Source organism: Cornus florida, unplaced genomic scaffold (genome assembly GCF_030987335.1).
Source record: "Cornus florida cultivar Cherokee Brave unplaced genomic scaffold, ASM3098733v1 CherokeeBrave_3.0.0_Hap2_Chr06, whole genome shotgun sequence".
NCBI classification, from domain to species: domain Eukaryota; kingdom Viridiplantae; phylum Streptophyta; class Magnoliopsida; order Cornales; family Cornaceae; genus Cornus; species Cornus florida.
Genome location: NW_026775576.1, coordinates 15227029 through 15247047, shown reverse-complemented (window position 1 = coordinate 15247047; position 20019 = coordinate 15227029). Strand labels below are relative to the sequence as shown.

At 37.1% G+C, this 20019-nt stretch overlaps 2 pseudogenes; one reads left to right on the top strand and one right to left on the bottom strand.

The window, feature by feature from the left end:
• Nucleotides 1–852: 852 nt before the first annotated feature.
• The window catches only part of LOC132313833 (DNA-directed RNA polymerase II subunit RPB1-like), a 79293-nt pseudogene continuing 60126 nt past the window's right edge, over nucleotides 853–20019 (top strand).
• On the bottom strand, nucleotides 12114–12212 carry LOC132315229 (small nucleolar RNA R71; annotated as a pseudogene).

The following is a 20019-nucleotide window of genomic DNA, read 5'->3' as shown; positions in this document are numbered from 1 at the left end:
ATGCATGTTTAACTAAGTCATCCTTATGGATTGCTTGGACTATGAGCTTAATGAAAGGTTCAATGACTTGATTTGATATTTTGTTCTCTTCACATGATGTCTAGACAATATATTCCTCTACCAATAGATGTATTGTGGCCTCACACATGTTGATTGAGACAATTTGCACTTGTTGAGTCACCCTTACCAATTGAATGTCTTTTACACACACAACATTGTTGCAACACATTCATTTCCCTCATTAGTCACTTGATTATGGTTTGGAAAAGTATTGCTTGGTGGTGATCTCTACACCCCAAGACCTCTCTCTCTCTTGTTTACCTCATATTATTTTATTTAGTTGAATTCAATTTAGCTTAATCAACCAACCAACCAATTGTGTGATCGCTCGACCTACTAACCCTAATTACCATAGTTCACAATTCGATACACCATCAAATCCCTTGGGATGATCCCTACTCGCCCTATCTATATTTTATATAGAGAAAGGTAGTAGTGGCTTTTTATAAATGTAAAACTTGGCCACCTCCTAAATTCACACAACTCTTCAAGCTTGACTTGGTATCGCGACCCTTGTAAAAGAGGACCCGGTCACCATCAATAGTAGTCCGCAGCTCCGCCAAGTTACTTGGGGCCGGCCGGAGATTCTAGTAGAACATCCGAACAAGCCGCGGGTAAACTGGGTTGGCCACCGGGGCCAATATAGCTGATATGCCGCACCGCTGAATATCCTCATAGGCTGCCCTGGTCAAGACCGGGAGAAGAAAGCAGTGTCAAACATAGACTCATGGACCACTGAAAGGCTTGAGTATCTCCGGATAAGTCTATCGCAGACCTGGCCATGCTGTGCCAATGGTGGTGATGGAAAAGGTATATGCTCAGCCTCATAAGAAGAAGATGATGCGGAAGCAGAAGACTATAGTTTGGTATCGGCTAATGAGGACTGAGCTGGAGCTAGCTCTGGAACTGGGTCCTAAGCATGGAAAAGCTCTGCAGGCTCCTCTATCCTCAGTCTCACTCTACGCTCATACTGCCTATAGGTAATAGTCTTTACTCGAGCCATGGCCTGTAAAAAGAAAATAAAACTTGCAGAAGAAGTCAGTACAGGAATAAAGAATTGAACTATAATATATAGAAACATGTATGTCAAATAAGATAGATAACTCAAAATAATTATCATGAATCTATGCAAGTTGTAATACAGCCAGGTATAGATAATGAATAAATAAAACATGCTAAATATGACAGAATAAAATGCACCCAATGTGGAAAACACAAGCATTGGGCAAATATAAGATAGTATGGAACACAAAAGATGGCATGTGAAGTGGATATGCAAATCTGTGATGTTTGTTCGATCATGAAAAGATGAGATCGATCTAAGTTAGATCGATCAGGAATTGAGTGAGATCGATCTTTCTCTGATTTATCAGAGAAAACTGTGATCGATCGAACTACTATGAAAACTTGAACAGTCACAGATTTGTGACATGGACGACACGAGGGGGCTCTCGAGTAAGCTCGTAGGCCCTCTCACAAATCAATAAGTCAACTTTGGTCACTTATCTTGGCACGTGACCCCCAAAAATGAAATCGGAATCAAATATATACAAATATATATATACATATATATCACATGCCTTGAGACTTCAAAAATAGGTAGAAATGAAACATGGAAACTCAGATCTAACATGGCAACATCAAGAACATATAGATTGAAGCTCAAAAATGGTAATATAACTTAAAACTTACCAAAAACCAATGAGAGAAGTGGAAATGAAGAGATAAAATGAAATCGGAGGCGAGAGATAGAGTTCGAAGACTTGGGATGGTCGCTGGAGGTTCGCCGGAGCTGGGAGAGATGATGGGCAGCGGTGGAAGAAGCTAGGGTCTGAGATCGATCTTGAAATTGATCCAAATAACCTTTGGCTTCTATTTTTAAAAACGATCTCCGACATGTTCGATCGATCATGAAAGAACTCAGATCGATTGAACAAAGATCGATCTGAAAAGAACTCAGATCGATCTAGCCTAGTAAAACGACAAGTATTTTTTGAAAATTAAAATTTAAAATATTTTTGGATTTTTGGAAATAAAAATAAAAATAAAATAAAATAAAATAAAAATAAAAATAAAATAAAATGAAAGTAAAAATAAAATAAAATTCTTTTTGGATTTTTAAAAATAAAATGGAATAAAAATAAAAATAAAGAAAAATATTTTTTTTGGATTTTTGAATTTTGAAAATAAAATAAAATAAAATATTTTTGGTTTTTTTTTTTTTTTTTAAGAATGAAATGCAAAATTCAAAAAGCAGTCAAAGTCAACAAAAGGAATATGGATCGATCGATCAAAGATCGATCTGAAAAGAACTTTGATCGATCCAACAGATGAAAACCTGCATACAAGTTTAAACGATGCACAGAGAGGCCTTTTTCTTGGGTTCCAAAATTTTTTCTAAGTATGGACTGAAGATCGATCCAAGGAAGAACTGAATCAATCTTGGAATTCTTAGATCAATCAGAAAGGAACTTCGCACGATACACAGAGAACTGATTTATGCAGAGAATTTACGTACGATAGAACAGAGAGATGATTGGATGCAGGGTTGGTAGTTCAATCGATCGAACCTCTTTCAAGATCGATTGAACAGGCACAAAATGATTAATTTGAAAATGACAGTGCATGCATTCTCTACCAAAGTCCTTATCAATGTGTATGAACCCAGAATATATCTAGACGACACAAGAAATGAAAGGTAAAATATAAATGAGGGAGGAATAGGGTTGTAAACCCTACGAAACACTAGTGTTTAACGTCTCTAGCAAGACGTTGGGCTCTTTTAGCCCAGATCGAAAATCTTATTGTGCATCCCCTCCTTGACAGGGTGAATGGCACTTTGAATCCCACTCAACATATTGTTCCCTAAGGAACTCATTGGATTTGACTCAAAGAAGATTAACGGTCCTTTATCTATGCTATTCTTGGGCTTCCATGCCCTTTCAACACTTGTTTTTGAAACAACTTTCTTAGAAATCAAATTGGAAGATGAACTTTTGGAAATTTGATCTTCAAGCAATGACTCAACTATGTCACATTTATTGTCAAGATAGTTCTCCGCAACACACATTTCTTCATGCTTGTCTATTAAATTCGGGGTTGGATTAAAAATGTCCAACTTCACTTTTATATGCCCAAATGATATTTTCATTATCCCCGTCCTAAAATTTATGTTGGCATTTGCGGTTGCCAAGAAAGGACGACCAAGGATAATGGGAATTTGGCTCTTGGGATTCGAAATTGGTTCCGTGTCAATGACAACGAAATCAACGGGGAAAAAGAATTTATCAATTTTAATCAACACATCCTTAATAATACCCCGGGGCTTTTTTATGGATCGATCGGCAAGTTGCAAAACTACAGACGTCGGTTTCAAGTCTCCTAAGCCCAATTTAACATATACCGAGTATGGAAGAAGGTTAACACTTGCTCCTAAGTCTAAGAGAGCCCAATTATTGACATGGCTACCAATGATGCAAGAAGTAATAGGTGAACCGAGGTCCTTAAACTTTGGAAGAGTGTTATGTTGCAAGATAGAGCTTACTTGCTCGGTCAAGACCACTTTCTTTGGTGTTTGGCTTTTGTTCTTCCTCTTTTGGGTGCAAAGATCTTTTAAGAACTTGGCATAAGCCAGAATTTGCTTAATTGCATTCAAAAGTGAAAGATTGATCTTCACTTGCCTAAACACTTCAATTATTTCATTCACTTTGGTCTTTTGCTTTTCAAGAGAAATAGACCTTTTTAAGGCATCCGGAAATGGAGCCCTTGGCTCAAAGTCTTTTTCAAGATTTTTCTTCAAAGCATCTTCAACACAAGAATTGTTCAAATCATTGTTCAAATCACTTTTCAAATCATTTTTTAACACTTTCTCAACAAAATGATCATGCACATGCAATGAAGGAGGAATAAAATGTGAAACGGAACGGGTGACAACCTTGGGTTACACTGGTTCACTCTCTTCATTAGAAACACCAATTTGATTGTCCATAATTTTCCCACTTCTCAAGGTCGTTACCGTATTGACATGTTCAATTGTGTGACCTTCATTGGTTTTCACAATGAACTGTTGCTTTTGTGGGGCATTTAGAGGCATCTTCCCTTTCTCTCTAACATTCAAGGTACTTGCTATTTGCCCGACTTGGGTTTCTAGCTTAGTAATGGATTGAGAATTGGAATGAAGCAATTGAGTGTTTGCCTCTAGAGTACCCAAAGCGGTCAACACTTTTTCCTCAAAAGCGGGACTCTTAGAATTTCCGTGGCAATAAGATAATTGATTAGGAAAATGAGAATTAGAAAATTGGTTTCCATCTGATGATTGAAATAAAGATCTATAACCTTGGGAACCTTGGTTTTGCATTGGAGGCAGAACATACTTGCCTTGGAAACCACCTTGGGGAGGGCTTAAGCCTTCCCCTTGGCTTTTCCAAGAGAAGTTTGGATGGTTCGTCCATCCGAGATTGTAGTATGAGCCATAAGGATTATTACCTTGGTTGACAAATGCAACATTAACTTATTCATGATGCTCACTTTGCGCATGTCCATAAGGACAATTGGTAGTAGTATGTAAGACACTAGAACAAGCCATACAAGATTCATTTGAAACATAATGAGTATAGTTAGGGGAGGAAGACATTTGATTTACCGAATTGTGGTTGACCAAAAATTGATCAAACCTTTGAGTTAAGGATTTCACCTCGGCGGCTATGTCATTTGAATTGTTAACTTGGTATAAGCTGATATTCTTCCTTCCACCTAGAATTCTACCATTTTTAAAGGATAAAGATCTATGCATGGAATTTTCACTCATACTTTCATACATTTGCCAAACATCATTCTCATGTTTATCAAGATAAGAACCACCTATTGATGCATCTACCATTCCTTTTTGATTATCCGGCAAACTTTCAAAGAAGTATTGGACTAATTGCCATTTAGGAATGTCATGATGTGGACACTTCCTAAGAAAGTCATTAAATCTTTCCTATGCCTCATGAAATAGTTCCCCTTCCCCTTGAGAAAATTCATGAATGGAAGTTCTCATAGCATTGGTCTTTGATACCGGGTAGTACTTCTTCAAGAACTCTTATTGCATTTCTATCCAAAAAGCTATCGAAAAAGGCCTAAGATTGTTGAACCAATATTTTGCTTTGTTTTTTAGGGTAAAAGGAAAAAGTTTGAGTCTTAACACTTCTTCTGGCATGTCCGTGTATTTCACGATGAAACACACTTCAAGAAACTCATCCAAATGCTTGTACGGTTCTTCACTTGGAAGCCCATGATAGTTAGGAAGCATTTGAATGGTTTGTGGTTTAATCTCATAGTGATGTGCTCTAAATGGGGCAATTAAATGCATGTTGGTGCATTATATTCATTTGGAACATAATGATTACGCAAAGCAATGGGAGGATTCCCAACCGGTGGTGCTAAACGAACACCGTGATTAACTTGAACCATGGGAGGTTGAGCAAAAATTGGCCGAGGCATTCCCAATGGAACTTGGCCTTGTTGTTGTGAGGGAATGAATGGTCTAGGCATGCCTAATAGTACTTGGATGTTGTCATAATGCACATTAGGGTGGAGGATGCCTTGTTGGTCTACGTGACCAAGGTCCTCCACATGATCGTCATATTGTTCCTCCATTGATGAAATAGAATGATGAGAACTACCTCTTCCCCTAGGATTACGAACAATGGATTCAAGATTTAAATTAAGTGGGACAAGAGTAGGATTTAATGATCTACGACCATGTATGCACTAACAAAACAAATAACAAGTAATCAATCAAATAGCAATCAATTCACCCCCTCAAAAAATCAATCAACAAACATTCTCCACATACATTGGTCCCATACTCTCATACTTGAACAATATGCAAAGAAAAGTAAATTGCCTCCACGCGAGCTCACGATCTATCTAAGAATTAAAAAACTTGCCACCACGCGGGCCGGTGATTTAACTAGAGATTAAGTTAACAAAGAGCTCACAAAGGGTCCTTAAGCAACTTCAATTCATTTTTTAATTTTTTGGTTGGCTTTGCAATTTTTAGATTTTAGGCTTTTTATGCTTAGCTTGGCTCCTTGTTTTTCAATTCTCCCTTGCTTGACTTCCTTGCTCAATTCACCTAGCCAATCAAGAACAAACACAATAAGTAACTAAAAATAAAGTAAAGTAAAGACACGATCAAAAGAGTACTAATTCCTAATTGTTTCTAAAACACGACGTTGCCAAATCAATCCCCAACAATGGCGCTAAAACTTAGTGAGGTCGTAGTCATGTCAACCAACAAGTTACAATAAAAGTGTAGCCAAGTTTAAATTTGTAAAGTGCCACTACTACCTCTAACTACTAATAAAACTAGGGTGAGTAGGGATCGTCCCAAGGGATTGGGGGCTATGTTAATATGGAAACAAGGTCGAATTAGTAGGTTGAGTGATTAAAAGATTGTTTATTTGGTTAATTAAACTACAATGTAAATGCATTCAATACTAAGCAATTGAGGTAAATAAAAGGGTAGAGAACAAAAGAGAGAGGTCTTGGAATCTAGAGGTCACCACTAAACATCACCATTCTAGACACTCAATGTGTAATGAATGAGGGGAAACATGTGTTGTAATACAAAGAGGTGTGATTAATTGAATTAACAAGTATAGATTGACTAATTAAGTATACAATGTCTAAACAACCTAGTGAATAGCACAATAAGCCATTAATCCTTCCTTTAAGCTCACAATCAACACACTAACAAGGTAGAGAATTTTACTATTTGCATTCATAAGTATAGAACATCAAACAATAAGCATGGATTGTCCTCACATCTAAGAAAGTAAAGCAATTACACTACATCTAAGCTAAGGACATAAAAATTGAACTAATTAAACTAAGGAAGAGGCACAATCCATCAAGAAATGAGTATGAACCATCAAACAAACTACAAGAGTATTCTATTTAAGCACTATGCCTTGACAATCTCTAGATTCATAGCATCAATACACATAGACATGCATCAATATCACAAAACCAATAGATAAACACATGAACATCTACTCTAGCATACATAGATATATGGATAGAATGAAATGATCAATTGAAAGTCTTAATCAACACAAATCATTGTAAGAACAAGATTCATATACAAATCAAGTGTCAAGACAAGATTACAACACAAATCCCCTTAAAATACAAAACATTAAGGTTTAGAAGGCATGCTTAGGGCTAACTCTAGCCCCAAGAAGATGTTTAACTACTCATTGATGTAGTCATCTAACCCTCAAGGGCCATCTCCATGGTAGGAATGCTCTTCTTCTTGATGGAAACCCTAGAAGAATAGAAGAACTCCCAAAATAGTGTATGTTTCTCTAAGCTCTACCCCCCTCTCCAAGATATGTGATCAATGATTCTATATTGAGCTATCTAAGTTATCATGTAAAAATGGCTCAAAATCCTTATATAGGAAGCTCAAGTGTCATATCCAATGGTCAGGTCTCGTGCACAAGGGTCTTTTCCAATGATTGTACCAGGAGCCCTCTTTTAATGAGCTGGACTATGTTTTATTTCAAACTTGAGGAGGTTCGATCGATCGAATTCAGATGAGATCGATCAAACTATGGCCAGTTCCATCAAAATAAGGCCAGATCGATCAATCTTTGGCGGTGCCTTTTTGGAATACGACAAATCTCTGAGATATTTTGGGATATTTTGGGAAAAAGACAAAAGTGGTAGTGAAGATAAGATCAAGAAAGTTCGATCGATTTGAAGGAAGTTGGATCGATCGAAGATGGCAATTCTTTGAGGATAAGGACAAGGGATAAGGGTTTTGATCCATTTTGATGAGACTGGATTGATCAATGTGAGATTGATCGAAAATATTCCTGATCGATCAAAGATTGCTGATTTCCATCACTTTGCTTCCACTTTACTCCATTCTTCCATTCAGCTTGAGATTACTTCTTTTATGCTCTAATTTGGCTGAATTGACTTATTTTGGGGATAAGCACTTGAAAAGGGTAATAACATGAAATTAGTCTAAAATGGTAAAGATAGATAAAGGGCCTAGAAAACTCGAGCTTAAGGGGTTTAAATGCACACTTTTCAGCGCTCATCAATATATTCCTTCTTAATTGAATTAAAGTCTTTGATTCCCGAATATACATAAGTTTGAATTTCCCTATAGTTCAAGCAATTGACCATGTTATGAAGCTAGTTGTGAAGTTAATCCCTAAGATTTTCTTCCCTTGATCTCAATACTTGATAATTTAGTTTATTTTTAATTTTATTGCACTTTAGACATAGCTAAATAAAAAAATCATCTTCTCTTGAATTAGATTAGGATTAATTTTATACTTAACAACCCACCACAGTCCTTGAGGTTCGACGCCCTCAACATAGCCCTATCTTATAAGGATTCGTTCTATTATGAGTGGTTTTTATCATTGAAAAACATATACATTAGTTTTTGGTGTCGTTGCCGAGGACTATGTAATGGTCATTGTTGAGTTAAAGATTTGTTTTAGTTTAATTTGTAGTTTAGGACTTTCTATCTCCTAATCTTTTTTTTTTTCTTTTTTTTTTTCTTTTCAAGTGCAGGAATTTAAGTGCAAGGGCAAAGAAGCTTAAGAAAAAGAAGCTACAGTTTCGGGACCTATTGTGAGTTCTTGTGATTTTATTTGTTTACTTGAAGTTTTTATTTTTAAATTCCTTTCTTTCTTGCCATTGAACTTAGTGCATGTTAGGTCATCATTCCCTATCATTCCCTTTGATTGAATATGACCCAAAAATTGAAAAGACTCTTAAACAACATAATAAACTTAAACAGAATTCTAAATTGTTAGGAGAACCTTCTAAATTAAAAATGGCTAATAACAATGGTAATGATGAATTGAGAGTGGTTGCTCTACCTGCTCCTGCTCTCACACTTTTAAGGGATTATTATATTCTAACCCCTTATACATTGATGAGCACTGAAAAGTGCGCATTTAAACCCCTTAAGCTTAGGTGTTCTGGAACTATTATCTATCTTATTTTCTAGCTTTAGATTGATTTTGTATTATTTCCATTTTTAGGTACTTATCCCCAAAATAAGCTAACTCAGCTAAATAAGAGCATAATTAAAGCAATCTTGAGATGAATCAAAGAAAGGAGCAAAGTGGGAGCAAAAGGAAGCAAGTGGTGGAAATTCAGCAAGTTCGATCGATCTCAGAAAATATTTGATTGATCGAAAGTTCATCGATCTCAACATTCCAAGATGGATCTAAGCTCTCTTATCCCTATCCAAAGATCCCACAAAGTTCGATCGATCCAACTTTATTCCGATCGATCGGAAAGATTCCATCTTATCCACTTGTACCACCCTACCTATCACATTTGTCTCTTTCCCAAAAATATCTTCAAAATAGCTCAGATTTGTTTTTATCCAAAAAGACGCCGCCATAGAGGATCGATCCAGCTTAAATTCGATAGATCTCAACCATGTTCAATCGATCTCACCACAAGTTCGATCGATCGAACTTTCCAAAGCCCGAGAAAATCCAATTTCCAGCTCATTAAAAGTTATCTCATATCCAATCATTGGAAGGAATATTGGTGTACGAGCCCAGCTCATTTGGGGTGATATTTAACCTACCTATATAAAGAATATGAGCCACTTTTTGAGAGTATATACTTAAGAGTAGATAGAGATAGAATTTCCATATTCTTAGTGAGGAAGAAAAGAAAGAAGGAGGCTAGAAACACAAGCTTGGAGTTCTTCCACCAACCAAGAAGAGGAGCAATCTCTACCATGGAGTTAGCCCTTGAGGGTTGAAGGACACCATCCATGAGTGGCTAGACATCCTATTGGGGCTAGAGTTAGCCCTAAGCATGCTTTTTACATCTTGATTTATGTATTTTTGAGGGGATTTGTATTGTGATACATGTTTTGATACTTTTATATACATAGATCTTATTTATTCAATGATTTGTGTGATTTAATGCTTCCATTTGATCATTTCATTCTATCCATATGTCTATGTATGCTAGAATAGATGTTCATGTGTTTGTTTCTATTTCTTGTGTTATTGATGCATATCTATGTGTATTAATGCTATAGATCTAAAGATTATCAAGACATAGTACTTAATGGAATGCTCTTGTGGTTTATTTGATGGTTTATACTCATTTCTTGATGGATTGTGCCTCTCCCTTAGTTTATTTAGTTTAATTTCATGTCATTAGCTTAATTATAGTGTAGTTTTAGTTTAGGTGTTAAATGGGAGGATAATCCATGCTTGTTGTTTGATGTTCCATACTTATGAAAGCAAGTAGCACGTATCTCTAACCTTGTGATGTATTTGGATTGTGAGCTTAAAGAAAGGATTAATGGCTTAGTTTGATATATTATGCTATCCACCATGTTGCTTAGACAATATATGCTTAATTTGTCATCCATACTTGTTGAAACAACCACACACACACACTATGTTGCAATACATGTTTTCCCCCTCATTAATCATTCATTAAGGGTGTAAAAAAGCTATGCTTAGTGGTGATCTCTAAATCCCAAGATCTCTCTCTTATTTTCTCTCCATTACATTTAATTGCCTACTTTAGTTTAAATTGCATCTTAGCGTAATTCAACCACCAACCAATCTTTTGATCACTCGACCTACTAACCCTAATCTCGATTCCACAACTTAATACGACCCACCAATCCCTTAGGACGATCCCACTTGCCCTAACTATATTTTTAGTAAAAGGTAGTAGTGGCAATTTCTAAATGTAAAACTTAGCCACATTCATCGTAGCCCTACACCACTATCTTTTGGTGCACAAACTTTGGGTTTGGGACGGCACAACACCAAGTTTTTGGCGCCGTTGCCGGGGATTGATTGAAGGCAACGTCGTATTTCTGGAATCAATTAGGAATTAGTACTATTTTGATCGTGTCTTTACTTTGTTTTCATTTTCATTTTGGTTACTTATTGTGTTGGTTCTTGTTTGACTAGGTGCATTGAGCTAAAAGGTGAGTAAAGGAGTATTCCAAGCAAAGAGCTAAGCAAAAGCAAGGAAAAAGCTAAAATCTAAAAAATTTGCAAGGCTAAAATTGAAAATTGAATTGAAGTGCTATAGGACCCTTTGTGAGCTCTTTTTTAACTCAATCTCAAGTTAAATCGTCGGCCCGCGTGGAGTCTTATATTTCAATTCTTAGATAAATCGTGAGCCCACGTGGAGGCAATTTACTTTTCTTTGCATATTATTGATAGCATGGGAGTATGGGAACATTGTATGTGGAGGAAGTTTGTTGATTGTTGATTTGTTGCGAATGTGAAGTGTTTGTTCTTTGCTTGTTGCTTGTTCTGTTTTGTTATGCATGCATGGTCGTAGATCATTGAAACCTACTCTTGTCCCTCTAAATTTTCATCTTGAATCCGTTGTTTGAAACCCTAGGGGAAGAGGAAGTTCTAGTTAATCCATGTTATCAATGGAAAGACATAATGAGGACTATGTCACATAAACCAACAAGGCATCCTCCACCCAAATGTGCATCATGATAACATGCAAGTACCATTAGGCATGCCGAGGCCATTCATTCACCCATCACAACAACAAGGCCAAGTTCCATTGGGAATGCCAAGGCCAATCTATGCTCCACCACCTCCCATCATTCAAGGCAATCAAGGTACCCATGTTGCACCTCCAATTGTTAATCCTCCCCTTGTTTTAAGAGATTACTATGTGCCTAATGAATACAATGCACCCACATGCATTTAATTGCCACCATTTAGAGCACACCACTATAAGATCAAACCATAAACCATTCAAATGCTTCCTAACTATCATAGACTTCCAAGTGAAGAACCTTACAAGCATTTGGATGAGTTTCTTAAAGTATGTTCCATTGTGAGATACACAGGCATGCCAGAAGAGGTCTTAAGGCTTAAAATTTTTCCATTTACCCTTAAAGACAAGGCAAAATATTGGTTTAACAATCTTAGGCCTTTTTCAATAATTTCTTGGGCAGAAATGCAATAAGAGTTCTTGAAGAAGTACTATCCAGTTTCTAAGACCAATGCCATGAGAACCTCAATTTGAGAGTTTTCACACTGGGATAGGGAAACGTTCCATGAGGCATGGGAAAGATTCAATGAATTGCTTAGGAAGTGTCCACATCATGAGATGCCCAAATGGCAATCAATTCAATATTTCTTTGAGAGCTTATCGGACAATTACAAGGGCATGGTTGATGCTTCCATGGGTGGCTCTTACATTGATAGGCATGAGGATGACGTGTGGTGTCTTTATGAGAGCATGAGTGAAAATTCTTTGCATCAAACTTTATCTTCCAAGAATGGTAGGAATTCAAGTGGAAGAAAGAGTGTTGGCTTACATCAAGTCAACCATTCCAATGAAATAGCCGCCGAGATGAAATCCTTATCTCAAAGGTTTGATCAATTCTTAATCAGTCAAAACTCGGCAAATCAAGTATCTTCCGTCCCTAACCATTCCCATCATGTATCCAATGAGACATGTATGACTTGTTCAAGTGTTTTACATTCTACTTCCAATTGTACCCATGGACATGCACAAAGTGAGCATCATGAATAAGTCAATGCAACTTTTGTTAATCAAGGGAACAATCCTTATGGCAATCATTATAATCCTAGTTGGAAGAATCACCTGAATTTCTCTTGGAGAAACCAAAGGGAAGGCTCAAACCCTCCCCAAGGTGGTTTCCAAGGGAAGTATGTTCCACCTCCGATGCAAAGCCAAGGTTCCCAAGGATATAGACCATTTTAATCACAAGGAAATCAATTTTATAATTCTCATTTTCCTAATCAACCATCATATTCTCAAGGAAATGCTAGGGGTCCCGCTTTTGAGGAGAAAGTTTTGACCGCTCTAGGAACTCTAAAGGCGAACACTCAATTGCTTCATTCTCATTCTCAATCCATTGCTAAGCTAGAAACCCAAGTAAGGCAAATAGCTAGTACTTTAAATGCTAGAGAGAAAAGGAAAATGCCTTTGAATGCCCCATACAAGTAACAATGTGTTATGGAGACCCATTCCTCATCGGAAGGTCACACAATAGAGCATGTCAACGCGGTGACTACCTTGAGAAGTGGGAAGATTGTGGACAACCAAGGTGGTATGTCCAATGAAAAGAGTAAACCGGTGCAACCATAAGTTGACACCCGTCCCGTTTCTCATCCTATTCCTCCTTCATTGCATATGCATAATCTTTCAAATGAGAATTTCTTAAAAAGTGATTTGAAAGGTGATTTTGAAAAGATAAATTTGCAAAATGATTTCAAAACTTCTTGTGTTAAAGAAACTTTTAAAAAAATTTCTAAAAAGTTTTTTGAGCTAAGAGCTCCATTCCCAGATGCCTTAAAAAGATCCGGTTCTCTCCTGCTTTATCAAGTCTTCCAATTGTAATAACCGGTTCTCTCAATTGTAATAACCGATTCTCTCTGGCTTTATCAAGGTCAAGATTGAGCTTTTTAACTGCCCACAAGGCTTTATGTTCCAACTCAACCGGAAGATGGCAAGGCTTTCCATATACAAGTCTATAGGGAGACATGCCAATGGGAGTCTTATATGCCATCCGGTAAGCCCACAAAGCATCATTTAACTTCCTTGACCAATCTTTCCAAGTGGTGTTAGCCGTTTTCTCAAGAATATGCTTAATTTCCTGGTTAGACACTTCTACTTGCCCACTTGTTTGAGGGTGGTAAGGAGTGGCCACTTTATGAGTAACGGAGTACTTAAGAAATAAATGCCTTAAGAATTGGTTACAAAAATGCTTTCCTCCGTCACTTATCATAGCCCTAGGCATACCAAAACGAGCAAAGATATTAGATTTGATGAATTGAATAACCGCGGAATCGTCATTTGTTTTGGTAGCACAAGCTTCCACCCACTTGGAAATATAATCAACGGCAAGGAGAATATATTGAAAACCATAGGACATAAGAAATGGACCCATAAAATCAATGCCCCATATGTCAAAGATTTCTACAACAAGGACATTGGTCAAGGGCATCATATCTTTTCTCGACATTGATCCTATCTTTTGACATCTCTCACACGACTTGCAAAAGTTGTAAGTATCTCTATGGATAGTGGGCCAAAAGAGCCCACTTTGAAGAACCTTCAAGGCAGTCTTCTTTGCACTAAAATGCCCACCACATGCAAGTGTATGACAAAACACAAGAGCACTTAGAATTTTGCTCTCTAAAATGCATCTCCTCATAATTTGATCCGGACAATAACAGTATAAGATAGGGTCTTCCTAAGAATAATTCCGAATGTTGGCAAAGAAACAATTCTTCTCGTTCTTTGACCAAGAAGTTAGAAACTTGCCAATTGCCAAATAATTCACAATGTTGGCAAACCAAGGCATTTGTCCATTGGAAATTTGAAAGGGCTGTTCATCCAAAAAAGAATCATAAATTGGTGGGCTAGGGGAAGGTTCTATCAATAACCTTGAAAGATGATCCGCAACCATATTTTCGGTGCTTTTCTTGTCCTTAATTTCAAAATTGAATTCCTGAAGAAGCAAAATCCATCTAATCAATCTAGGTTTTGTTTCTTTCTTTGTTAAAAGATGTCTCAAGGCAGCATGATCAGAATAGATAAAAACCTTAGACCCTAAGAGATAGGACCAAAATTTATCAAGGGCATATACTACGGCAAGTAACTCTTTCTCGATAGTGGAGTAGTTCAATTGAGCTCCCGAGAAAATTTTGATTGCATAGTATTGACATATGGAAGCTTTCCTACTCTTTATCCCAAGACTGCTCCCATGGCATAATCTGAAGCATCACACATTATTTCAAATGGTAATGACCAATTGGGAGGCTGTATAATAGGAGCGGATGATAATATGTTATGCAATTTATGGAAAGCGTCAATGCATGCTTGATCAAAGACAAAAGGAGTTTCCTTGGTGAGAAGATTGCACAAGGGTCTAGCAATTTTGCTAAAATCTTTGATGAAACGGCGATAGAAACCAGCATGTCCTAGAAAGGAGCGAACTTCTCTCACCATAGAAGATGGAGGTAATTCAGAAATGAGCTCAATTTTCGCTTTATCCACCTCAATCCCCCTTTTTGAGATGATGTGACCCAAAATAATACATTCTTGAACCATAAAATGGCTCTTTTCCCAACTAAGGACAAGATTTGTTTCACGACATCTTTTAAGCACTAAATTCAAGTTTTTGAGGCATGCTTCAAATGAAGACCCAAAGACAGAAAAATCGTCCATAAAGACCTCTAGAGACTCTTCCACCATGTCCGAGAAAATTGACATCATACACCTTTGAAATGTGGCAAGGGCATTGCACAAACCAAATGGCATCCGTCTATAAGCAAATGTGTCGAAAGGACAAGTAAATGTGGTTTTCTCTTGGTCTAAGGGGTCAAGGGCTACTTGATTATAACCCGAATAGCCATCAAGAAAGCAATAGAATTGTTGCCCGGCCAATCTCTCTAGGATTTGATCAATAAATGGCAAGGGAAGTGATCTTTCCTAGTAGCAGCATTCAATTTTCGATAATCAATGCATACTCGCCATGAATTGGCGGTACGCTTAGAAATTGCCTCACCTTTTGCATTTTCAACCACCGTAATTCTCGATTTCTTGGGAACTACTTGAGTTGGACTCACCCATTTGCTATCAGAGATTAGATAAATGATACCGGCATCTAAGAGCTTAACTACCTCTTTCTTAACCACTTCTTTCATGTTTGGATTTAATCTCCTTTGGGCATCTCTAAAAGATTTTGCATCTTCTTCCATAAGAATGCGATGCATACAAATGGAAGGATCGATTCTTTTTAGATCCGCCACACTCCACCCAATGGCTTCCTTATTGTCCTTACGCACATTCAAAAGAGAATTCTCTTGATCTTTTTCAAGATTTGAAGAAATGATGACCGAAAAAGTCTCTTTCGGACCTAAAAAGGCATACTTAAGATCGGGAGGGAGAGTTTTGAGCTCAAGAGTGGGTGGATAGACTAGAGATGGAACCGGTGGAGTGCTAGAGAGTGGAGAAAGAGGTTCTTTCGGATCTTTCCAAGGTGGAAAATCCAAACTTGCAACGGATTCCATTAAATTATTAACTTCATTCATTGACCCTTCACTATCAAACCCACAATTACCATACATTTCAAGAAGACAAGATGCAAGGGGATCCTCTGAAAGAAGAGATGAAAGATCATCCTCGGTTGGTTGTTTCATGACTATGATGGGAATAGACTCTTCAACAACCTCATCCAAGACATCTATGAGACAACACTCGTCTTCATCTATGGGATGTCAACTTGCATTAAAAACATTAAGCTTAACCATCATATTACCAAAAGAAAGGTCCATGACATCGGATCTACAATTAATGGTAGCATTTGCGGTAGCAAGAAATGGCCTTCCTAAGATGATGGGGATGTGATTGGTGGGATTTACAACTGGTTCGGTATCAAGAACTACGAAATCAACTGGGAAGTAAAACTTGTCAACCTTGATAAGTATGTCCTCAATCATGCCCCTAGGTGTTTTAACGGATCTATCAGCCAATTGAAGCACCACCGAGGTTGGCTTCAATTCATTCAAACCTAGTTGGACATACACAGAGTAAGGAATCAAATTAACACTTGCTCCTAAGTCAAGAAGAGCTCTACGAACTTCATGGATTCTAATTACACATGAGATGGTCAGAGCACCGGGATCTTTGAACTTAGGTGGAGTGTTATGTTGAATGATGGAGCTCAATTGCTTTATTAGGAACACTTTTTTAGGGCCTTGTCCTTTACTCTTCCTCTTTTGTGTACAAAGGTCTTTTAAAAATTTTGCATAAGGCGGAATTTGCCTAATTGCATTCAAGAGAGGAAGATTTATGTTAACTTGTTTGAAGACTTCCATCATGTCATGGATTTTTTCCTCTTGCATTTCTTTCAAAGTATAAGGAAATGGAGCTTTTGACTCATAAGACCTTGCAACTTGAGGGGATGATGAAGAAGGTTGAGAATTCCCTCTAGGGCCATGTTCATCTAAGGAAGTAGGAATAGGATTGGAAATGGGATGGGTGTCAACTTTTGATTGCACGGGTTCACTATCTTCACTTGGTTGTTCAACCCTATTGTCAACTTGTCTACCACTTCTCAAAGTAGTAATTGCTTCCATTTGCTCTTAGGAAAGACACCCCGATTTGGAGTTTGCTTCCACAAAATGTTAACCTTTTGGGTTTCTTTCGGGTTGGCTCAGCAATTTACCAATTTCTCTCGCATTCAATGCATTAGCTATCATCCCGATTTGAGACTCAAGCTTTGATATTGATTGAGAATGAGAATGCAACAAATTGGTGTTCATTTCTAAAGCTACTAAGACCTTATCTTCAAATGTGGGGTTGCTAGAAAGTGCATGAGGGTGATTAGAGCTACTTTGAGAATTATAAGCTTGAGAATGAGAGAAATGGTTCATTCTTTGATGAAAAGAAGAAGGTGAGATGAATCCCTTTAAGCCTCTACTTCTTTGATGAGGAGGAACATACCGGTTTTGAAAATTTTTGTCTTGAATAGGATTTGAATGCTCACTCCACACCGGAACACAAGCATTCGAAAGAAGGTGAGCAAATGTGGCATTGACTTGTTCATAGTGTTCATTAAATACATGTCCATGGGGACAGTTGGAAGTAATATGCAATACACTTGAACAAGTCATGCATGGCTCATAAGAATGATGAAGATGATGATTAAGAAGAGGAGATGATTGTTTTGCCGGCTTTTGACTCAATGAAAATTGATCAAGTTTTTGAGTTAGAGTTTTGACCTTGGCAACAATCTCCATTGGACTTTTAATTTGACACACTTTCAAATTTTTCATTTTGTTATTAGAATCATGACTCAACTGAGAAGTGTGATACTTATGCAATGAATTTTCACTCATTTTCTCAAAAAGGTGCCAAACATCATCTTCATGTTTCCCAAAATATGATCGTCCACATAAGGTATCAACTAAGTCCTTGTGAGTGTCGAATAGGCTTTTATAGAAATATTGGACAACTTGCCATTTTAGAATACCATGATGTGGGCACTTTCTTTGCAAGTCATTCAATCTTTCCCAAGCCTCATGTAAAAGTTCTCCATCCCTTTGAGAAAATTCACGAATAGAAGTTCGCATAACATTGGTCAAACTCACGGGGTAAAATTTCTTTAAAAATTTATTTTGCATTTGTAACCAAGAAGTTATTGAATTTGCCCCTAAGTTGTTGAACCAATGCTTAGCCTTATTTTTAAGAGTGAAATGGAAGAGAAGTAACCTAAGGACTTCCTCCGGAACATTCATATACCTCACGGTGGAGCATATTTCAAGAAATTCATCAAGATGTTTATATGGTTCCTCACCATCTAAGCCATAAAATAATGGACACATTTGAATGGTCTCAGGCTTAATTTCATATTGATTGGCCTCAAAATTAGGAAGCAGGATGCAAGTTGGTGCATGGTATTCATAAAGATTATAATGATCACGAAGGACCATTGGAGGAATTGGAGCTTGAACTCCAGGAGGAAATTGGTTGAAAGGAGGATGCTCCATGAAGTTCTAGTCTAAATAACCAAGATGACCCTCTAGATTTTCCATTGGTTATGATGGGGTTGGTTAAGACCGCATGAAATTCAAGAAACACGACAATGAAATCAACTAAGCAAACACTTCGCCCCCGCAACAAATCAATCAATAAATCTCCATATACAATGATCCCATACTCCCATGCTTAAACAACATGCAAAGAACAATAAAATTGCCTCCACGTGGGCTCACGATTTATATAAGAAATGGAAAACAAGCTTCCACGCGGGCCGATGATTTAACTAGAGATTAAGTTAAGAAAGAGCTCACAAAGGGTCCTTTAGCACTTCAATTCAATTTTCAATTTTAGCCTTGCAAATTTTTAGATTTTAGCTTTTTCCTTGCTTTTGCTTAGCTCCTTGCTTAAAATGCTCCTTTGCTTACCTTCTAGCTCAATGCACCTAGTCAAACAAAAACCAACACAATAAGTAACCAAAATGAAAATGAAAGTAAAGTAAAGACACGATCAAAAGAGTACTAATTCCTAATTGATTCCACAAATACGACGTTGCCTTCAATTAATCCCCGGCAATGACGCCAAAAACATAGTGTGGACCATCGCGTGTGCACCCAAATTTGTGGAAAGAGATGTTGGACTAAGATGAGTGTGGCCAAGTTTTACATTTATAATTTGCCACTACTACCTTTCACTAAAAATATAGTTAGGGTGAGTAGGGATCGTCCCAAGGGATTGGTGGGTTGTATTAGGTTGTGGAATCAAGATTAGTGATCAAAAGATTGGTTGGTGATTGAATTATACTAAGATGTAATTTAAACTAAAGTAAACAATTAAATGCGATAGGGAGAAAATAAGAGAGAGAGATCTTGGGATTTAGAGATCACCACTAAGCATAGCTTTTCGACACCCTTAATGAATGATTAATGAGGGGGGAAACATGTATTGCAACAATAGTGTGTGTGTGTGTGTGGTTGTTTCAATAAGAATGGATGACTAATTAAATATATATTGTCTAAGCAACATAGTACATATGCTACTTGTTTTCATAAGTATGGAACATCAAACAACAAGCATGGATTGTCCTCCTATTTAACATCTAAACTATAACTACACTATAATTAAGCTAATGACATGAAATTAAACTAATTAAACTAAGAGAGAGGCACAATCCATCAAAAAATGAGTATGAACCATCAAATAAACCACAAGAGCATTCTATTAAGCACTATGTCTTGACAATCTCTAGATCTATAGGATTAATACACATAGACATGCATCAATAACACAAAATCTAGAGACAAACACATGAACATCTATTCTAGCATACATAGACATATGGGTAGAATGAAATGATCAATTTGAAGCATTAAACCACACAAATCATTGAATAAACAAGAT